Source organism: Otolemur garnettii, unplaced genomic scaffold (assembly GCF_000181295.1).
Source record: "Otolemur garnettii isolate 467f Iridium unplaced genomic scaffold, OtoGar3 scaffold00015, whole genome shotgun sequence".
Lineage (NCBI taxonomy): Eukaryota > Metazoa > Chordata > Mammalia > Primates > Galagidae > Otolemur > Otolemur garnettii.
In genome coordinates this window covers 2848109-2871374 of record NW_003852410.1, presented here as the reverse complement: position 1 = coordinate 2871374, position 23266 = coordinate 2848109, and positions in this window count along the sequence as shown.

Sequence of the window (23266 nt, the reverse complement as noted above, 5' to 3'; positions counted from 1 at the left end):
GTGAGTATAAAACGAGGAAGGACAAAAGCCATGCGTCTTTCTGCGTCTTCATAAAATGCAGCCTTCCTTAAAACTGATGTGATGGCTTGTGAAGCCAAAGTTTCTTTATTTTTTCCTTCTCTGATAGCTATTTGTGCCTTAATGCACTTTAAATGTGTAATAAAAAGTATAATGAAAAACATACATTTATCCAACGTGGCTGCTACAACATATGCTATAAAGCCCAAATCCTATAAAGTTGAATTTTATGGCATTTCTTAAACCTGTTTCATCTACTTATAGCTTCCCTATAATATTGGTCCCAATTTAGTGCTTCTCCCTCCTGCTTCCATCTTGAGGGCTTAAACTTGCACTTCCCATTCCTGCCTCTTCCTTCTCCTTCCATCATGTCGCCCGCCCTATACCCTAATTCCCCTTTTTTTTCCAGCCTCTCCCCCCATATGCCACATGAAGAATTCATGCTAGACCTGGCTTGTCAGAAGGTCCATACTGAAACACATGACCGGGCTGCCCTAGCCAAAAACAACTTTTATATCAGAATGTTAGGCAATAGTGTTAGGAACAGGGGTTCGGTAAGTTCCAGCCAACTCTGGCCTGATCCTGGGGTTTGTTTTGAGACAGAGTTTTACTTTGTTTCCCCTCGCTAGAGTGCTATGGCACCATAGCTCTCAGCAACCTCAAACTCTTGGGTTCCAGCGATTCTCTTGCCTCAGCCTTGCAAGTAGCTGGGACTACAGGTACTTGCCGCAATGCCCACCTATTTTTTAGACGTGGGGTCTCACTGTTGCTCAGGCTGGTCTCAAACTCTTGAGTTCAAGCAACCACCCATTTTGGGCTCCCAGAGTGCTAGGATTATAGGCCAAAGCCACCAAACCTGGCCAGTCTCCTGTTTTTATAAATAAAGGTTTTTTATTTTTTTTCTTTTTTATTGAATGGTAGCTATGTACATTAATGCACTTCTGGGGTACAGTGTGGGGTTTTCACACACAATCCGAAACACTTCCATCAAACTGGTTAACATAGCCTTCATGTCATTTTCTTAGTTATTGTGCTAAAATGTTCACATTCTACTCTTAGAAAGATTCACTTGTACCCTTGTAAGATAAACCTCAGAAGTGATCCCTCCAATCCTCCTCCCTCCACCCATTTTCCCCTCCCCTCTCCCTCCCCCTCCCCATATTCTTAGGCTGTTATTAGGTTACAGCTTTCATATAAAAGGTATAAATTAGTTTCATAATAGGGGTGTGTACATTGGATACTTTTTCTTCCATTTTTGTGATACTTTGCTAAGAAGAACATTTTCCAGCTCCATCCATGTGAACATGAAGGATGTAAAGTCTCCATCTTTCTTTATGGCTGTATAGTATTCCATGGTGTACATGGAATGAATAAAGTTTTATTGGAACACAGCCATGCTCATTCATTAAAGAATCTTCTATGGCTACTTTACTGCCACCTAGACAGAATTGAGTTAATTGCAACACAGAATTTATGACCTAAAGACCTAAAACATTTATGATATAGCCCTTAAAAGAAAAATTGTGCCACATTCTGAGTCACAGTGAGGTCTCCAGAGCTGGAGTGCCCAGGTTCACACCCAGTCTTAAAATGTCATGGATCACTCTCCTTTCGCTAATGGACTTTCCTTGCTGGGAATATCTATCCAAGGGCATTGATTGATCACAGATGTTTTAGGTTCTCATGCCTTATAAGACATCATTTCTCTTCCTATGCTCAGCCCACCATCAAAGCCAGGTTGAGATCTCAGAAACAGCATAATCTTGTAGCAGCCACTGCAAGGGTAAGCACCCAGGATGTACTGTGCATGTCCTGGCCTGGCCTTCATGACTAAAGGTCTTTAATCACCCCCTTCACGGACTGAAAAATAACTTTTCTTCCTTAAAAATAATTGGCATAGTTTAGATACCCCAAGAAGCAAGCAGTCCCTGAGATAACACCGGAATGGAAGTATCTCATGTGGGAAGTAATCTCAGGAAATATTGGAAAGGGAGAGGGCGGCAAAGCATAGAAGGAAAGAAAACCGATAGCAGGTGTATAACCAAGCAGGTAACAACACTGGCAAGTGGAGCCTAATTCTTACGGATGCTTGGAACATGGCGTAGAACATGTTTCCAAGTCCTCCCACTGGGGTGAGTCAGAGATATCTTGAGTCTGTGTCCATCCACCAATTCTGATCAGTCTTTGATGGAGGGACAGTCCTGAAGACTTCATTATCTGCCCATCCCAGCCTACCAGGTGTGCTTGCAAGGCCAAGAGACAGCCCTGGACAGAGATGCAGAGATGACCACTGGAAGTCAGGCCAGAGTGTACTGAAACAGTGAAGAGGCCTGGGGATACGGACACCTGAAGCATCAGATACCACATTGCATCAAATACACCATCTCCAATGGAAGTACAGAATAGAATTGGGAGTGAGAGGATTGAGATTTTATGTAGAACTTGACATTGCTCATTAAAGCTGCCATGTGACTGATGGAAACAATTGCCCTAACCAAAGACAACTGAAAGTCCGTGGGTTCAGAATAGAGAGTTTTACTCTTCTGATAGAACTGCTCTGAAATGTGTCTACCTTTAAGGTATCATTAATGTTACCAGGTTGTCAATCAAGCTCTGTTTTCATTTAATTTGTCCTAGAAGAAAATGTTCCACTTTCTCAGCACTTAGGGCATGACATTTCTCCTCCCAAGTACTACAGAGGAAAAGACTGTCCTTGTAATGCCATATCAGGTTGTTAATATTTTTGTTTCCCCTATGTAAATACAGCTGACACTGCTAAGTTAGTTCGTGTATATTTTGCAACGTGTCAAGCGAGAGACAAGGATGCTTTTGACGTTAAGCCATTTCAAATTCACTCATTTTGCTCCATCGGCTCGTGCACTCATTCTATCAGCAACTAGTTCTTGAACATGTGTCATTGGTTAAAGGTGTGATGTGGGTGTTAAAAAATTAATAAGAAATAATCTATCCCTTTTCTTTTTTAGATAATATTAAATTTTTAAATCTAATATGTCCAAAGTGATCATTTTAACTTGTAATCATGTAACCAAATGTTTAGAAAAGCATGAGATATTTTATATTCTTTTTTTTTTGCACTAAGCCTTTGAAATCCATTTTGTAATTTACACTTACAGCTGATCTCAATTTGGACTAGCCACATTTGAAATGCTCAAGAACACTAAACATTACCTCTTTGAGGCTGATATTTTTAAATATGTTTAACAATTTTTTATGGCAATTTGCCTCAACTATAGTACTATAAATTTTTATGTTCCCCCATTTTTTGCAACTTTTTCCCTGTTGTGAAACTTCTTCTCCCTTTTTTCTAACTCCTTTTTCTGTTTTCTGTTATGTTCATTTGTAAAAAAGTTGAAAAATACAGAAAATTACAAAGAAAAATAGTTAACTTACTGCAAACCACCTTTAAGAACTAAACACTATAAAGACTTTTATATGCGTGCTTCCAGATTTAAAATAGATATCTCAAATTAAGATTATGTGATAATAATATCTTTCTTTAGAGAAGTTAAAAATTAATTATGTTACAGAGAGAATTTGTTATTTTGGGTCTGCCCAGCACCATCCCTGGTCTATTGCTATTGGTGATGACACCCTAGTCTTTTCTGAGGGAACTATCTTCTCTTCTGCTCAATGCATATGTTACCAACCCAATTCCAACAACAGGTCACGTGACTTAGGCTGGTCCATCAGCTTACTAATCCTCTACAATGCAAGGATGACCATGCGCTCAATTTGTCCTATCAGAGTGGACTCTGGACGTATGTGGGACCTTTTAGGCGGGAGCGCGTTCTTCTTCTGCTGAAGTTGAACAAAGAGTGATTTAGGCTGGAGCTCCTGCAGTCAGCATGGGCCCACGAAAGCAGAGGCTATCTTAGAATACAGCCAAAACAGAGGACATGGAGCTGTAGGATAAAGAGATGAACGTAGAATCTTGGTTTCATTGTTTGCACACTATACCAAACATCTGCCTCTCTCCAGACATTTTGGAGATGGAACCAATAATTTCCCTTTTATGTGTAGGACAGTAGGGTTAGATTATCTGGCGAACAGAAAGAGGTTTAACCAACCCAAAGTGAAATGAGATGGTTTTTAATGATGAGGAATTTCAGGTGTCTGTCATGTCCACGAGAGACAACAAAGCAATGTGGCCAATGAGAGATTAAATGTGCTCATAGGGTGTGATGAACAGAAGTATTTTGCGTAGGACCACAGAGCTGGGATTCTTAAGTTTTGTCTTGGCTGTCAGACCTCATCTCAGATATGTACTAGTTCTGGGCACATCACCAGACAAATGGAAAATATTCAGGGGAGAGAAACCAAGATAAGGTAGTTTCTGAAAACGATGCCATAGAATAACTGAAATGCTTGAGGTATATATCTGGGAGAAAAATGCAAGAAATTATAATTTTATAATTGCATTACAATGTTTAACTTGTCTGCATTTAAACAGGCATTTTAAAGACTACACAATCAATAATTCCCTCCTGTTGAATGTGTTTCAAGCCAGTCTTTGGGCTTTTCACTTTAGCTAAGGGACTTAAGCTCTGACAACTTGCTCTGCTGGCCTGTAAAAGTAAGCCTAAAACGAAAATTTATCTATGCTACTTGAAAGTGCATTTGGGTAATACTGGAGTACTGGATGTCATCCATGCATCCAGAGTGCCTGGTCCCACTTAGCACCAAAGGTAACTGTGCAGAAGGAGTTCTCATGTCAGCACAGTCAGGTCCCTTACGGATCTGAAGCTTAAAGGAGTAGAGGCTGTGGTGAAATAGAGTGACCCCCATCAGTGCAGTCACAACTGGGACCCCAGCTCTTCCAACCTTATGTAACTACACAGAATACTCAAGGATTCAGGGATTACTTAGCAAACATTTTTAGAGTGTTTAATAATCAAAGGACATTGTGCAGGTAAACTCAGGGTGCTGGGCATATAATTCAACAGGATATAATTTATACTTTCAAAGGACTTAGTAATTAGTTTAAGACAAACATGGATCAGAGAAATCATCTAAGCAGCTCTGATGTCTCAATTCCTCTCTCACGCTCTAGAAATACAATACTACTGAACGTGACAATCTTTCCCTTTGAGCCCAGATACAGCCTCAGAATCCTTCTCAAGACACCTCTCCAAGCAGCTATTATTAATCAACCAGATTTTGTTCTGAGATGCAATCTACTTGCCACATCTGTGTTGGAGTTCACAGGAAGGAAAGATGGATTCTCATTGTAGGGATTAGGACAAGCATTTGAGCTGGCACTTTGAAGAGCAGCTAGAATGTCTTCATATCGGGATTTATGTGACTTCCTCTCCATATGGAAGAAACCTCAGCAAGCCATGCCTGAGGTCCCAAAGAAAGAGTAGCGTGAAGTCTGCGAGAGTGGAGGAGAGAAACAGAGAGCTGAAGCCGTGGATGCCCCATTAGCATCTACAAGTTATTTGCAGAGTAAGTAGAGTCATCTACAATGTTATATCTGAGAAGTGATGATATTTTAGAAATATCATCATCTAGACTCTCAAAGAAGAACAGGAAGAGTTAAAAATAAATTTATTCATAGGAAGAGACATTAAATAGTCAAAACATACAAGGGAGAGAGGATATAAATTCTGACAGTGCAAGTGAACACATGGCCATCAGGAGAGGCCTCAGGAGGAGAGGAGACAGTGATAATGGTGGCCCAGCCTGGGAGTGGTGGGCTGGAGAGTGAGCACAGCAGATCATGACTCAGGGCCGCTGCAGGGTGTGAGTGAAGACAGGACACACACAGCATCATTAACTGTGCAGGTCTGGTTGTGTTTGGAGCATAGTGAGCACGAGGTCTGGGTGGTATGTCCTATTGAGATGCTCTGGCAAAAGTCAAAAATATGGGCCTGAAACTTGGGAGAAAATAGAAGATGGAGACACGGAGTGAAAGCTCCAGCCATGAGAAGGTAGAAGCTGAGTATGGGTGAGAGGAAGGACGGCCAAGGCACAACCTGAAAGCAAGCCTAGATTTAGGAAACAGCCTGAAGGAGGAGAGGCACCGGAAGAAAGCGGGAAGGAAGCACATCCCTCTTTCTAGATAGAAACTCCCATTCAGGGCTATGAATGGTTTTTAATCAAACAGGTTTATTTTTTTTCTTTTTCAAAGCAAGTTCCCACCAGGGCCTAGGCACTGACTACAGGTGTGGCTGTCTAGAGGCCACCATCAGAGTCACTCCCTGCCTAAACCCCAGGAACTCAGGTAAAAAGAACTTCCTGGAAGAAAGCTGTGAAGAGGTTGTTATGGCTACCAACTCAGCTCCCGTTCCAGATGGCATCACTGGCAAGGTGAAGAGAGCAACCACTTGTGCACCTCAAATGTACTGATGCAACTCTCTTGGAGTCAAGTCTTGGCTTGATTCTAGGGACACAGAGTAAGTGAAACCCAAGCCCTCCAAAGCTTTAAGGAGGCTATAATCTAATGGGATAAGCCCACTTGAGAATGTTAGCAAAAACATGATGGAGAAAACAACTGGTCTGTCCCAGGCAAAGGGTAAACAGAGAGGGCTACCCAGAGAGTCTTCTGACTTGCAAGGGCCCTGTACCTGGCCTGGTACCACTGACATCAGGATGGGTGAGTAGAGCACAGGGTTGGCTAGGTAGAGCACATATCTGCTGATGGTAGTGACATGGAATCATTTTAACATATTAGAATCATCATCTTTTCCCTAGCCCTGCAGGCTAAAGAGATCCTGGCTTAGTCCCTTCCCTTTGGATACCCTGCAAAAAGGATACTTCAGTTGCCACAAGTCTTCTTTCCAATCCTTAGGGGATTTGAAGAAAAAGAAAAAGGAATAAAAAATAAAAACCCCAAAGCAAAACAACAACTCACATACATGCTGAGGAAGAAACTCGCATACTGTGAAGAAAAGATTGAGAGTTAATGAACTCCAGCACTCCTCCTCCCAACCCCTGCTCTACGTGGGTGGAATGTGCTTTGGGCAGAGTATTTGGAATGAGGAAGAGAGATGTTCTCAGGTACAAGGGTTAATGGTCCTGATACATTGCTGTACTCAGAGGCTAGGAAAAGACAGGGCTAGCATGCACTCCCAAGGTCTACACAAAGCCCAGGTGGAAATCAGAGTCATGGCTTGGATGGTGTTTCTTGGATACAATATATGGCACAACTGCTGGTCTTCACCGAATATCTCACAGGCTCTCTTGCATATACCAGGTTTCTTTGAATTTAAGGTTCACACCCTGGAATTAGCTTTTGTCCATTAACTGTAAATGGGCACAGCTCACGTCCCTTCTGAACGGACTCAAAAAGAGTTGGTATGCCTTCCCCAGCTCTCTCTTCCCTCCATCACAAATTCTAGATGTCATAGTTAAGACGGAAGAGGTTGCCAGAGGGAAAAAACTATGATTGTTGTGTTACACCACTGTGATTGCGGGGTTTATTCATTATTACAGCATAGCTTAGCATTATTCTGACCAATATTAATATCACTCTGGTCATAAATTTCATGAGGCACTACAGTTATAATAGTAACACTGAATAAACTTGTTTTGGTAGTGGGCGGTGCCTGTGGCTCAAAGGAGTAGGGTGCCGGCCCCATATGCCAGAGGTGGCGGGTTCAAACCCAGCCCCAGCCAAAAACTGCAAAAGAAAAAAAAAAGTGGTTTTGGTGGGGTTTTTTTGGGGGGGGCGGGTTGAGACAGGGTCTCAGTTTGTCCAGGCTAGAGTGCTGTCATTAGCCTAGCTCACAGAAACCTCAAACTTCTGGGCTTAAGCAATTCTATTGCCTCAGTCTCCCTAGCAGCTAGGACTATAGGCACCTGCCACAATGCCCAGCTATTTTTTTAGAGACAAGGTCTTGCTCTTGCTCAGGCTGGTCTCAAACTCATGAGCTCAAGCATTGCACCCGCCTCAGCCTCCCAGAGTACTAGAATTACAGATGTGAGCCACCAGGCCCAACCTTGAAGAAATTTTTAAGAAGCCCTTAAACTCATTTTCACACTTCTTCACCTTCCAATTTAATTCTACCACTTCCTGCCTCTAAAATATACAAGCACTTTTACACTGTTTTATCATCAGATGTACATATCAATATATATATTTATATATACTTTCAATACAATATTTTACATATATTTTTAATACGAATGCAAGGCAGAAAATGTAGGAAAAAAAGATATTAGCATCCATATCTACCTAAATCAACTATTGTTTGTGTGTTTGTTTTTCTTACAGACACTGCACTAAATGATGATATGTTTTAAACATGGGAACAAAACACTTACAAAAGCAATAATAGGAGATACAATTGATATTGCATCTATATACGAATAGAAAACTGGCATAAAGTTTAGTATCTTGTTTTCAAGACAGTCCATTTAATTTCAAAGCATGCTTATAAAAGTGGCTGAGAAGATACATCATTTTTATTTCAGTAGCTTCAGGGGTAAATTTTAACTATCCTCTCATTTTTTTCTATTAAAAATGGATACAGAAAGAATAAAAAACACATTTTTCAACCCTCTAGCGTAAGTATTAAGGACAGTCAGGACCCCGAAGAGCGTAAAGAAGAAGTAGAGGAGGAGGTAAAGCTTTGAGGTGTTATATTGTGACAATTTATCAATACGGTCCCATAAAATTTTTATGTGACATCTCAAGATGTGATAAAAAAAGAGACATAAGTTTAAAACAAAACTGTCTTCCAAACTCCTTTCTAATCAGCCTACATGTGGAAGCTATGGAAAATATTACACCTGAATTCTGAAAAGATAATAGAAGGTAGACTCAAAGGACAATGACAAAAAACAAATCAACAAGTATATAATATATACAATTATATTATATATATAATATATAAAAAAAACATATACATATATAGAGAGAGAAAGAGAGAGAGAAACAGCATCTCACTTTGTCACCCTCGGTACAGTGCCGTGGCGTCATAGTTCACAGCAATATCAAGCTCTTGGGCTCAAGCCATCCTCTTGCCTCAGCCTACTGAGTAGCTGAGATTACAGGAGTTTGCTGCCACACCTGCCAATTTATTTTAGAGACAGGATCTCACTCTTGCTCAGGCTGGTTTTGAACTCGTAAGATCAGACAATTCACCTGTCTCAGCCTCCCAGAGTGCTGGGATTACAAGCATGAGCCACCACATCCAGGCTCCAAGTACTAGATTTCAACACCATTGCTCATTAAACCATTCCCCAGGTCTATATAAAGATGACACAAATCTTTCAGTCTAATGTCAAATATTGTGAAAGTCACGAATATTTTTCTAATTTTTCCACTGACCCATCCATCCATCCATCCATCCATCCATTGTTTATCCATCCCACTATCCAGACATCAATTCATTTATGAATTCATATCCACATCCATTCATTTTATACAGAAAATGTTCCAGTATTCTATGAAACGCTAGCCTTAAAGAACTTGGTAAACTATCGTGTAAATAATTTTTTTTGCATTTTTGGGGGAAGCGGGGGCCGGGTTTGAACCTGCCACCTCTGGTATATGGGGCCAGCACCCTACTCCTTTGAGCTACAGGCAAGGTAAAGCTTTGAGGTATTATATTGTTACAATTATCAATATGGTCCCATATCATAGGGTCCCATGCCACCCTCATGTAAATAATTTTAAAGCAAGGCAAATGTAGATATGGCATACAAGAGATACCAGCACAGTGCTGAGAGTCAAGGAAAAGAAGAGACTCATCTCACAGTGGAGGTCAAGAAGCTTTCACGAAGCAGAAGGTTGAAGGTGGGTTGAAGACTCCGTGTACTACACCTAGTTCAGTGCCTTACAAATGAGGCTGACGTGGAAAGCAGCCTTATTATTAAACAGCCACCCCTCCCCAGGCAGGTTTCTTAGCTCCCAGTGAAACACAACAATTTCTTCAAACCATTTTTAGGAAATCTCAGTCGCTAAAAGCAACAACAAAAGTTTTTACCATTTTCTTAAAAAAAATAAAAATAAAAAGGTGGAATACAGATAGAGGTGGTGAATTTATTGTTTGGATTTTTTTAAAAACTTTGTTAAGCAGAAAGTTCCATAATACCTTTCCGAGTGAGGCCTGCAATCAAAATGTCATCAGCTTGCCTCCTCCCGATTTTCCAATCTCTCAGGAAAATTGCTGTATAAAAAAAAAAAAAAAAATAGCAGAACATTTCAACCTTATTTCTATGCTGCTGTCCAAAAAGGTGGCATTTAGTTAATGTCAACATTCAAGTATTATTCACATCAGACTCTATGGGTTTTTTTTAACTTAGGATTTTACTTTTCTAATGACAGCTAAGGTCATTGCCACTCCCCCTGCTCCCCCCAAAAAAACTAAAATCCTGCACCCTGGGTACATGACAAGCAAGCTGAGCTGTCCCTCTGGAGCCGGCTCCTGGGACAGCTGCTGCAGAGAGCACTGAGTTACTGTTGAAGCAGCCCAACTCTTGTCTTCTATTTTCCATTTCTTTTTTCTTAACTCCCAGGAGACCCATTGTTGGGAATTCTCTTTGCGAGAGTGGCTGGCTTGTCTCCTGTTTTCCCATCAGCTGCACCACTATTTAATCAAGGGAGCTAATCAACTGTGGAGCTCCTAATGGATGTCAGTAACATTTCCTGTGTTATGATTGATGAATCTAACTGTGCACTTAATGCCTTTGTTCAAAATTAGATGACAATAGAATCAAGATTAATATCTTTTTTTTTTTTTTTTAGCACATTATGGCGGCTAGTAAAAGTAGTTCTCTCACAACCATTGTGGTACTAGAGATGATTTTAGGCAGAGCCTGAACTATTTTCATTTTAATAACTGCATACATTTTAACATGCATTAACATGAATCTCCTACTGATGATGACTGATACTATTTTTCCATGAGTAGTCATGATAAATACTGTATTTCCCTTTATGCAAAAACATAAATAAATAAAAATTAAATAAAAATGAGTCTTTTGTATATATGTGTGTGTGTTGAATAAATAAACTTCTACCCATCATGTCTTCTGCCAAACCACTTATTGAATCATCTTTCCCCATCTACCTCTTTCCCTCTCTCTAATCCTTTTCTTTTTTTACCCATAAACAAACCCTTTCAGGCCATGGACCCCTTTCCCTCCAGTAGCACCACCATAAAGCCACAGCAAATACAGTCTAGAAAGGGAAAGGGGAGGGGAGGGAGAAGGGGGTGGGAGGCGGAGGGTGATTGGCAGGAGGAGAGAGGGCAATTGGGAGGTCTCACCTAATGTTCACGGTGTAAAGGTATTCAGCACGCCCCCTAGAGGAAGGGCTCGACTACAACTTCTTTACCTTAGAAGTAAAAACAACGTAGCCTAAAAATCTGTACCTTCATATTAATTTGAAATAAAAAATAATAACAATAAGTCAATTTTTTTAAAAAGCCAATGACTGGGTCCTCCCCACTGAAATGTTCTCTGGGTTTGGGTCCAATCTGACTATTTAATCCTGAACCCAACAGACATGGTCACTTACAGTGTCTTCTTTGTTCTCTCTTATTTTCCTTTCTTTTTTGATTAACCAAAAATGCTTCCCAGCAATAATCTCAAAAGAACATCTTGATAAATTGCAACCATTAAAAGGACTTTCTCCACAGAGAAATGTACTTGAAATGTTCGTCAGGGTGGGGAGAGGGGGCCTGCAGAGGAGTCCTTAACAGTTACAACAGGAAAACCTCATAAGATTAGAAACATTCAGTTGAACCCAAAGGAGAAAGAGGTTTTTTCTTCTAATTATTAAGTTCTTAAGACAACAAAATCACATGATTGCACCATAAAATTGAACAAAATGCAGAGGGATCTCCTGCATAATAAGAAGTAACCATATTATCTTGATTTTTAAAAATTTTCCTTTAGCCTCTGGAAAGAGTGATCTGATAATACAGAAATCTCAGCATACATATTTTTCTATAAATCCTTTCTTCATTTTCATTGCTTAAATTCCTCAGTGTGCACTATAACATATTTAGGAAGAAGGACTCTCCATTTGTTGGAGCCCAAACATGAACTGGTTTTACCTTTTCCAGGAATTGCAACCAACTGTCCTCTGTAGAATTCCCGTTGCTCCTAGGGTAGAAGTCTCCTTAATGACAGCTCTGTCTGATTATATCACTTGTGAGTTTCTTTTGCTATTAAAGTTATCTCAGGTTGGTCCGTCAGGTTCAGTCCTATTGTGTTAAAGCATCAATCTCATGTTAAATTTCAGGCTGACTTCTTTCTCTCCTGTCCCAAACACAGATTGAAATTGTGGCCCCAGAATTCAGCGAGAGGGAGGAGGGCAATGCCTGCAGTTTCTTCACGAGTGGTGGTGAGGTGGAGAGGGAAAGAGACATTGTCTTTGTGACCCTCCGTATGGCTGGGCTGAACATTCTCTTTGGCTGACAGTAACCATTGAGATCAATGTCTTTGTCTCTAGACTTAAGGATGAACCTGGGCTCCAAAGGGTGCTTTTCTCATGGTGTCTTCATCCAATTTCGTGCCTAAAAAGGAAAGCTTCCACTCCTGAGGAAGGTGTCCGAGTCCCTTCCCAATCTGATTCACAACTCTCTTTCCCCCTGGACTATCTCCACTCTACCCAACTTCAGGGACCTCACTTTCCAGCCCTATGACACCTTGGTCAGTCTGTCAAATGTGGCGTGCTCAGTCCTGCTTCCCCAGCCCCCGAAAGAGACAGCCTGCCCCCACTTCTCAATGCTCTATGCGTTCTTAGTTATCCACTCAAACAATCTTGAGATGCCCCAGTCATCCAGACAGGTGGAGGCCTGGTCAGCAAGGTCTCTGGAATTCTGAAACAGAGGACTCTGGCAACAAGATTTAAAACCAGGAGAAACCTGAAAGTATCCAAATTTTTTCTTACGAGTCATCTAGACCTGTAGGTGATATTTTCCCCTCCGCTTTCAGTACTTTCTATAATGCTGTTATAATTCTTCTATATCTAAAAGTCAATTTAAAAAAATAACATAAAAAAGCCATCAGGAAAAACATTTAAAATCTCTTTCACAAGCCCTGTCATTACTCCCACATAAACGATGCTGTTTTCTTAAAACAAATAAATTATAAAAATGAGGCAGCAAAATAAAACTCTGATTCCTTTCCCGAATGTCACTTCCTTAAGAAAATATATGGGCAAACACTACACACACATACACACACACGTGCACATATATACACTACACACACACACTCATGTACACATACACACTACATATACACACACACACTATACACATGTTACATACACAGACAAGCACATGCACACACACACACAGAGTGGAATTCCATCAAGACAGCTTTAATATGTTGATGTATGTAGTCATCTAAGTGAATTATAATACACAATGATGCTTCACACCAAAACAACAAAATATAATCCTCAGATGATGTGAAAACACCATAATTTGTGCCAAAGAATAAAGTAGTAGAAACTAGTCTAAACTTACCTATTCAAATCAATAGTTTTGTTGCAAGAGGAGGATTTTTTTTTTTTTTTTTTTTTTTGCAGTTTTTGGCCAGGGCTGTGTTTAAACCCACCACCTCTGGCATATTGGGGGGGGGGGGGGGCGGGTCCCTACTCCTTTGAGCCACAGGCACCACCCCAGGAGGGAGGATCTTTATAATTGATTATCTGGAATAGAACTTTCTGCCATTATCTCCCCTTCTGTCTTCCCAATAAACAGTATGTGTAGGAATAATCCAAAGGTTTAGGAAGAATATTTGCTTTAGCAAACATTTGTTTCCTTTCTGAGATGACCTTGGAGGTTTCATTATGCTGTATTTGGGGAAGAGATACAAATTGAAAATTGGTTTGGGCTTTTTATTTTCTGAGAAGTTTTAACAAAATTTCCATAATGGACTCCAGGGTGGCATTGGAGTCACACATGGGCTGGAAATGGATTGCCTTCACCTGCTCAGCCTCCACTGACTTGGGGCTCCAGGTCCCAAGGCCTGAGTTCATCTTTGGGAGAGAAAAATTAGACAAATCTGTGCTCTCCGGCTCTCAGGTTTTCCCTGCTGTGCAACTGGGCAAATGCTGTATAATTTTTTCCATCAAGGCCAAAAGCATCATAGATTTTTAAATTTAATTTAATATTCAATTTTGTATTTGAGGCAGAGGCTTAAGGGCAACATAATAGCTGGGTGGATCTATATGAGGCAGGAGAATGATGCCAAATAAACACTAGCTATCACCAGCTTCCAGAAAATTCCATTCCAGACCTTTTTTTTACCACCGTCCAAGGTACAGATGTGAACATAGGGACCTTCACACTGACAAGGTCACCGAGCATGCATGCATTCAAAATCTGTTGTAAGACACTACACTTAGCATTGTTAGAGCTCCCCTCAACTCCAGAGAAATGTTATACAATCTCTTAACATTGTGATTTCTGTTCACAAACTGCTTATGCTGATAAGTGGTTTTTACTTTTAAAACAAACTGACATAAGTCTTTCCCCTTGGTGTGAATTTGGATGGCATAGAGCCTGCACAGTACGGTTAGAGCTGAGTGTGAGAGTCACTGGTGCTGAGTACAAGTCCCAGCTCTGACAATCACTGCATGCATTATTTGGGGGGTCAGGGGGGAGCAGCTTCTGTCAGCCTCTATTCTTCAATTCTTTTTAATTTTCAGATTACTATGAAGGTACAAATGATTAGGCTACATTGTGTGCATTTCTAAGGTCAAGTTCAAGTTGTAGTTGAGCCCTTTACCCAGAAGGTGTGCTGTATACCCGCATTAGGTGAGAGCTTAACAATCCCCACCATCACCACTTACCCCCTCTGCCTCACTAGAATACGCTTATGTTTTTCTTTCACATGTGTGTGTGTATTTGTTTATATATTGGTTTCATATTATCATTGAGTACACAGGATACTTGCTTCTCCATTCTCGTGAGACTTTACTAAAAAGAACATGCTTCAGTGCCACCCAGGTAAATACAAAAGTTGTAAAGTGTCCACCTTTTATGACTAAATAGTATTCCATGGTTTACACATACCACAGTTTATAAATCCATTCACAGGTTGATGGGCACTTGAGTTGCTTCCACATCTTAGCAATTGTGAATGAGCTGCAATAAACATTCTAGTACAAATGTCCTTACGGTAATTTTTTTTTCTTTTGAGTATATACCAGGGAAGGGAATTATAGGATCAAATGGTAGGTCTACTTTTAGTTCTTCATACTTCTTTCCATAGAGGTTGTATTAGTTTGCAATCTCATCAGCAGTGTAAAAGTGTTCCCTTCTCTCTGCATCCACGCCAGCATCTGCAGCTTTGGAATTTTGTGATATGGGCTATTTGTAATTAATTATAAAGCAAAGTTGGATGAGAAATTGGGGTTTTCAAATCTCTTGATATAGTTAAGAAATGCTTTACTCCAGTGAAAACTCATGCAAAACCCCATAATATTAAGGGATATAAGGTTGTGCTACTCTGGCTGAGGGGAAGAGGCAGGGCAGAGGCTCATCCCCCATGGGGAAACCCTGGAGATCTAAGGGCCATTGTCTACAATAGCCTGGGCTTCCAGAGATAACTGCCCACAACCCTCCAGCCCAATACTTAAAACTAGGGCCCTGCAAACTACAGCCCAGGGAACAAATGGCCAAATCCAGTCCTACCTATTTTTGTGATTTTAAAAAAAATTTTAATTGGAACACAGCAATGCCCATTTGCTTTATTATTGTATGGCTATTTTTGTTCTCACAACAGAGTTGAGTAGTTGTGCTAAGACCTAAAATATTTACTTTCTGTCCTTCAACAGAAAAATTCGCCAACTCCTGCGCACAACTGGTATCCCATCAAAGCTAGCAACTTTCTCATCACTCCATTCTATTCTTTACAAATGTGCTAAGTTACTGTTTGGAACATTTCCCAGCAGGAAGACAATCTAAAATATTACAGGGACGAAGAGAATGGAACATGGTAGACTGAATTCAAAGGATGTGAATCAGAACTCATTCTGACCGTGCAACTGACATATGAAGTTACAATGTCACCTCCTTTCTAGCTGAACATTGTCCTAACCCAGGAACCTTCTGGAAAAGAAATCCCAAGTAGGAATCTCAAATGACTCCAACTGATGCAAGTATTTATTGCACCAGTTTTTCCAGTTAAACAAAATGCAGGGCCTTTCGCCTAAACTCTTAGATTAACTCTAGATTTCTGGATGAAGGAAAATGAATCAGGAATGGGAGAATCTACAGAGAGAAAATCACTTGCGTGGGGTCATAAAAAGCAAATAAATTACCTGATTTTGTTATTAGAATGCAAAACTATGGAACCACCAAGATAAAAAATGAATAAAGTATTAGTGATAGCAACAGCCCGGGACATCAGAGCTTGTAATAAAGCAAGTAGCATTTACATTTTAACTTGGGTTTCACTGCTGGATGTGAAATATTCTTATCTATCACTCAAATGTGGAAAACACAGGCTTTGTACCCTGGATAATTACTGGATTGTCATAACCCATTTCATGCCCAGCCATCTTTTCTTTAATAAGCTGGCTTTGTTAGTGCCTTTATTTTGTAACTGCAGTCTGCTGACAAGTGTCTCTCTCATACCTGTCATTTTACAATGGAGGCTGCTGAGAAGATAAAAATTCCCCTCTGAATAGTGAATTCAAACCATCTAGTCCCTAGACGCAGCTTTAAACATTCGGGGAGGGATATTGAACTGCCATTGTGATCATGTAAGGTTAGTAAGAGCCCTAAGGAAGTATTAATATATAGCTTGTTTTTAGAGCTATAACCTCCTTTACCTGTGTATGCAGAATGAACAGCCCAATCTTAGATGCATTTCAACGAATCCTGACAGCAGCTCTCTATTCAGGCTGATTGCTGAGATCCTGTAATTATCCAGTGACTAATTTAATGAGCCCCATGACCAATGTTTACATCCCTCATAGCCTGGTACCATGGTGAAGCTTGCTGAGAACAAGGAGGGGTGGCTTCATAGCCTCTTTACAAATAAAATAAAAATCAGAATTTTTTTTTTTGTCACTTCTGTCTTGGTCCTATTTCATACACCAGAAATGGTTATTTCCCTCAGTCCTCTGGGTTCTCACATTTGCTTTGTCACCAGCTGTATCTGTGAGCACTCTTTGTGTGACAGTGGTGTTGGCAGGCCCTGGTGCCACTGACTTGCCTTGTTATAGGGCCACCCTCCTAGACTGGGAATCCCTTGAGAGCTGAAGCGAAGTCTTATTTCTCTGAGTCTCTCAGTCTTAACGTAACACCTGGCACATTTTAGGTTCAGCAAGTGTTTCCTGAGTTAACTTACACATGCCTTTGCTGGGGAGGAAAAGCCCATGAAAGTTAAGGGCAGTGCTACCAAACTGTGGCATCCTGCAGGTTGCAAACCCTATTTCTCTTCTGTGTATCACTAACACCTACCACAAGGCCTAACACACAGTAGCCACTAAATGGAAGTTTGTGGAATGAAGGAAAGATTTCCACTGAGAGGTGAAAAAAATCATTCGGTGGTAAGAGAGTACGACTTCAACCAAATATTTTATGCATCTAAATCAAGGGTCAGCAAATTTTTTTCTCCAAAAGGCCAGTTAAAAAATACTTTAGGCTTACGGTCTATATGGTCTCTGTTAGCACTACTCAATTTTGTGGGTGTAGGGCAGTGCTTATGGCTCAAGGAGTAGGACACCAGCCCCATATGCCAGGAGTGGTAGGTTCAAACCCGGCCCTGGCCAAAATTTGCAAAAAGAAAATTTTGTGGATGCATCAAAAAAGCAGCCATGGACAATATATAAATAAATGATCATGACTGTGTTCCAATAAAACTTTATTTATAAAAGCAAGTCTTTGGCCAGATATTTTGCTCTTTTTCTTAATTTATTAAATCATAGCTCTGTACATTAATGCAATCACAGGGTACAGTGTGGTGTTTCCATATACAATTTGAAATACTCTCATAAAACTGGTTAACATAGCCTTCATGTCATTTTCTTAGTTATTGAGTTAAGACATTCATACTCTGCTTTTAGAAAGATTCATTTGTACCCTTATAAGATAAATCATAGAGGTGACCCCACCAATCACCCTCCCTCCCCCATCCATTCCCCTCCCCTCCCCTCTCCCTTCCCCCTCCCCATATTCTAAGGCTATAATTAGGTTATAGCTTTCCTATGAAAGCTATAAATTAGTTTCATAATAGGGCTGTGTATATTGGATACTTTTTCTTCCATTCTTGTGATACTTTGCTAAGCAGAACATTTTCCGGCTCCATCCATGTAAACATGAAGGAGGTAAAGTCCATTTTTCTTTAGGGCTGCATAATATTCCATGGTGTACATATACCACAATTTATTGATCCATTCGTGGGTCAGTGGGCACTTGGGCTTCTTTCGTGACCTGGCAATTATGAGTTGGGCTGCAATAAACATTCTGATACAAATATCTTTATTGTAATGTGCTTTTTGATCTTTTGGGTATATACCTAATAAAGAAATTGTAGGATCGAATGGCAGGTAAATTTTTAGTTCTCTAAGTGTTCTCCAGATGTCTTTCCAAAAGGAACGTATTAGTTTGCATTCCCACCAACAGTGTATAAGTGTTCCCTTTTCTCCACATCCACGCCAGCATCTCTGGTTTTGGGATTTTGTGATATGGGCTAATCTTACTGGAGTTAGGTGATATCTCAAACCAATACAGATATAAATGAGAAAGGCAAAAATTTTGGAAGATAATACAATAAAGTTTCGATATGATCTTTGCATAACAAGTGTTTAAATAACTCCAAAAGCTTTTAGAAAATAATACAGTCAAGTTTAAACATTTTCAAAAGCTTTTAGCAGATAATAAAGTTTCTGCATGACCTTGGCATAAGTAAAGACTGCTTAAATAAGATACAAAAAGCACTCAGCATTCAGGAAAATAATTTTTAGGTGGACTACATTAGAATTAAGAATAGTGGAATACCATGCAGCCATGAAATGAACACACCTTAGCTACCTATGTGACACGAACAAGCAAAAGTGTTGTTATAGCCTAATGTTTAACAAAAGAGGCAGCACAGGAATATATACACAAAGAAAAAAACATACCACCAAGAAAATGAAAAGGCAAGCTGCAGGGGAAAACACAAATTTGACATTAATAAGCAAAGACCATCTACTCATAATGTATCTTTTAAAACCCTATACCATGTATCAATAAGAAAAAGACAAGCTAAAAATAAAAATAGAAAAGGACAAGAAAAAACACTTTTGCCAAAAATGTGTGTCCAAATGGCCAATAAATGTGAAAACATGATCCACTTCATTAGTAACAAATAAAAATCACAATGACATACCACTGCACACCTGATAGGATGGCCAAAATTAAAGAATAGAAGTACTAAGTGTTGGCAAAGATGTTGATAAACATAGCTCTCCGTGCTCCTCTAGGAGTGAAAATAGGTCAATCTTCTTTGAAAAACAGTTTATCAGCTCGGCGCCTGGGGCTCAAGTGGCTAAGGCGCCAGCCACATACACCTAAGGTGGTGGGGTGGAATCCAGCCCAGGCCTGCCAAACAACAATGACAGCTGCAACCAAAAAACAGCCGGGCACTGTGGTGAGCGCCTGTGGTCCCAGCTACTTGGGAGGCTGAGGCAGGAGGCTCGCTTGAGCCCAAGAGTTGGAGGTTGCTGTGAGCTGTGATGCCAAAGCATTCTACCCAGGGGGACAGCTTGAGGCTCTGTCTCCAAAAAAAAAAAGAAAGAAAGAAAGAAAAATAGTTTATCACACTCTCTAGTCACACTGAACATATGCCCCCAGGTGCTACTTGAGAGGAATTCATGTTCAGATGCAACAAATATGTATTTAAGGATGTTCATAGCAGCGCTATTCACTGGAAACAACCCTTGTCCATAAACAATGGAATAGATAAATATTCACACAATGGAACATTCTCCAGCAATGGGCATGAACACACCTCGGCTACACACAACATAGTGTTTACAAACCTAAAACTAAAAGGAAAAAATAAACTCAAAAGCCAGACACAAATGAGCATGTACATTAGTATTCCATTTACATAAACTTCAAAGACAGATAAAGCACAGGGCTTATCATAGAAATCAGCTCCATGGTCACCTTTAGGAAGCAGAGTGAGGTTATGACTGACACAGTGTACTTGGTCTCTGCAGTTCTGGCCAATTATTTCTTGACTGGTGATGACTTAGAGAGTTGCTTAATGAGCACCGACTAAGATAGATCTATATATTTATGTGTGTGCATCTTTCTGTATATGCTTCATTTCATAATTGTTTTTAAAGAGGCTTTCAGTTCTTTTGTATTAACCTCAATAGTGTTGGAGAACATTCTCTTCAGTAAAGTATCACAAGAATGGAAAAACAAGTATCCAGTGTACTCAATTTGCTAATATGAAGCCAGTAGACGAACTAATACAGGCTCACCCAAGAGAAAAGCTCAATTTAACTCAAGGTGGAGGGAGGGGGAGAAGGAAGAGGGGAGAGGGAAGGAGGGTGGGGGATGGGTGTGTTCCCAACTAATGGGCACAATGTCTGGGTATATAGCACTCCTGGGTGCAGGACGTAACTACAACAGGGGCCCTACCCAACAAACACAAATATTCTAACCTAATCATTGTGCCCTAATATCAATCAGAAATTAAAAAGATAAAATAGGTTCTCAATTATTTGAGGTCTGCCATAGCACCTTTAGTAGAGTTTCTTTTTTTGTTTTCAGTGATGTCACTACATTATAAAGGATATGTCAAATGAGTTGGGGCAAAAGTGATATAGCAGGACTGCCAGGCCTAGGTCATAAAAGGCAAAGGCCCCACATCTCCTGCCTGGTTCTCTTGACATGCTTGTGTCCAGCTCTCTTGCTGAACACAGCCACCATGCCGTGAGAGGCGCAAGTCACACACAGGCCAACTGGGTCCTCCAGTTGTGCATCTCAGCCAAGCTCAGCCCTGAAGTCATCCTAGCCAGGCACTAGTCACGTGAGTGAAGAAATGTACAGATCCCTCACCTGTATCCATGGAAGTCTTCCCAGCTGATGCCCCAGACATCCTGGAGCAGGGACAAGCTCCCTCCCATGCCTCCAGCAAACCTGAAACCACAGAAACCATGAGTACAATGAAATGGCTATCACTGGGTCACACAAGTAGTGGTGTCTATTTCCTGGTAATAGCAACTGGAATGGCCACCATAACTCCATTCTCTCTAATTTTTGTAACAACTCAGTGAAGATATATATTTCATTAGCGTTTTCTGGAAGACATGGGTGAGGCTCGGAGCAATGAGGTGGAAATGCCCAATTTTGTTACATGTACAGTGGAGTCTCTATTTAAATCTGAATCTGTCTGTCCTGGAAGTCTGTGTACTGTCCGTATGTGTTACAGGCTGAATGTTTGAGTCCTTCTCAAACTCGTATGTTGACCTCCGAAGCTCCAATGTGATAGTAGTTGGAGGCAGGGCCTTTGGAAGAGGATTAGGTCATGAGTGCTGGTGAAGAGATTAATGGCCTTACAGGAGAAGACAGGAGAGATGCCTCTTTCTCAACCAGGTGAGAGCATAAAAGAAGGCTCCATCTGAAAGCCAGGAGGGGAGCCCTCATAGATACCGACCCTGCCAATACCTTGATCTTGGATGTACAGACTCCAGAACAGTGAGAAATAAATGTTTGGTGTTTAAGCTGCTCAGTCTGTGGTTATTTTTTGTTTGTTAGTTAGCCCAAGCTAACTAAATCAGAAAATTGGCACTGAGGAGTGAGATGTCATTACGACAGGTGCCTAGAAATGTGACAGTGGCTTTTGAGCTGATAATGTAATAGGAAGAGGCTGGAGGAGTTTTGTTTTACAGGCTCACAGCTGACAGAAATTATGCCTCAGGGTGGATCATACCCCAAGTCTCACCTATACCTGATTTAGCTGATCTTTAGATGAAGCTTTGAACTTTAGACTTTTACTATTATTATTTTAATTTTTTTAATTGTTCCAGGTTAATTTGAGGGCACAAAGAAATAGGTTACAGTGTTTGCTTTGCTTAGGTAGAGTCCCTCTTATAATTGTGTCCCGCCCCCAAGAGGTGTACCATACACCCTAACATGGTGCCTATTAAGTGGGAGCAAGCCCTTCCCCCTCCCTACTCCCCTCTCCCTGCTCCCTTGTTCCTCCACTCCCCACCTTGAATTGATTTGAGTTTTTCTCTTATGCAGGCATGTATTAGATAGTCTACTGGCTTCATATTAGAATTGAGTACATTGGATTCTTGCTTCTCCATTCTTGTGATACTTTACTAAGAAGAATATGTTTCACTTCCATCCAGGTTAATACAAAAGATGTAAAGTCTCTATCCTTTTTTGTGGCTGAATAGTATTCCTTGGTATACATACATATCCAACAACTTTTTAATCCATTCCTGGGTTGGTGAGCATTTGGGTTGTTTCCACATTTTGCCAATTGTAAATTGAGCTGTGATTAAATAATCTAATGCAAAAGTTCTTATAATAAAATGATTTTTTTTTTCTTCTGGGCAGATGCCTAGTAACAGGATTGCAGGATTAAATGGGAGGTCTAATTTGAGTTCTTTGCGGCTTCTCCATACTTCCAAAGAGGTTGTATTAGTTTGCAGTCCCACCAACAGTGTAAAAGTGTCCCCTTCTCTCCACACCCACAATAGCATCCACAGATTTGGGACTTTGTGATGCGAACTGTTCTTACTGGAGTTAGGCGATATCGCAGGGTGATTTTGGTTTGCATTTCTCTGATGATCAGAGACATTGAGGACTTTTTCAAGTGTTTGTTAGCCATTTGTCTTTTTTCCTCAGAGAATTTTCTATTCATGTCTCTTGCCCAGAGGTAGATGGGATTGTTTGCTCTATTTTTGTTAATTAACTTGAGTTCTCTGTACCTTGTAGCTATCGAGCCTTTGTCCGATTCATACCATGAAAATATCTTTTCCCATTCTGAAGGGGTTTTTTTGCTTTATTGGTTGTGTTCTTAGCTATGTAGAAGCTTTTCAGTTTAATGAAGTCCCATTTGTTTATTTTAGTTGTTGCAATTGCCAGTGAAGTCTTGTCATAAAATCTTTCCCCATCTTACATCATAAAGTTTTTCCAGACTTTCTTCTAAAATTTTTATTGCTTCATGTCTTAGATTTAAATTTTTATCCATCTGGAGTCAATTTTTGTGAGTGGTGAAAGGTATGGGTCCAGTTTCAGTCTTTTACACGTGGTTATCCAGCTCTCGCAGCACCGTTTGTTAAATAGGGATTCTT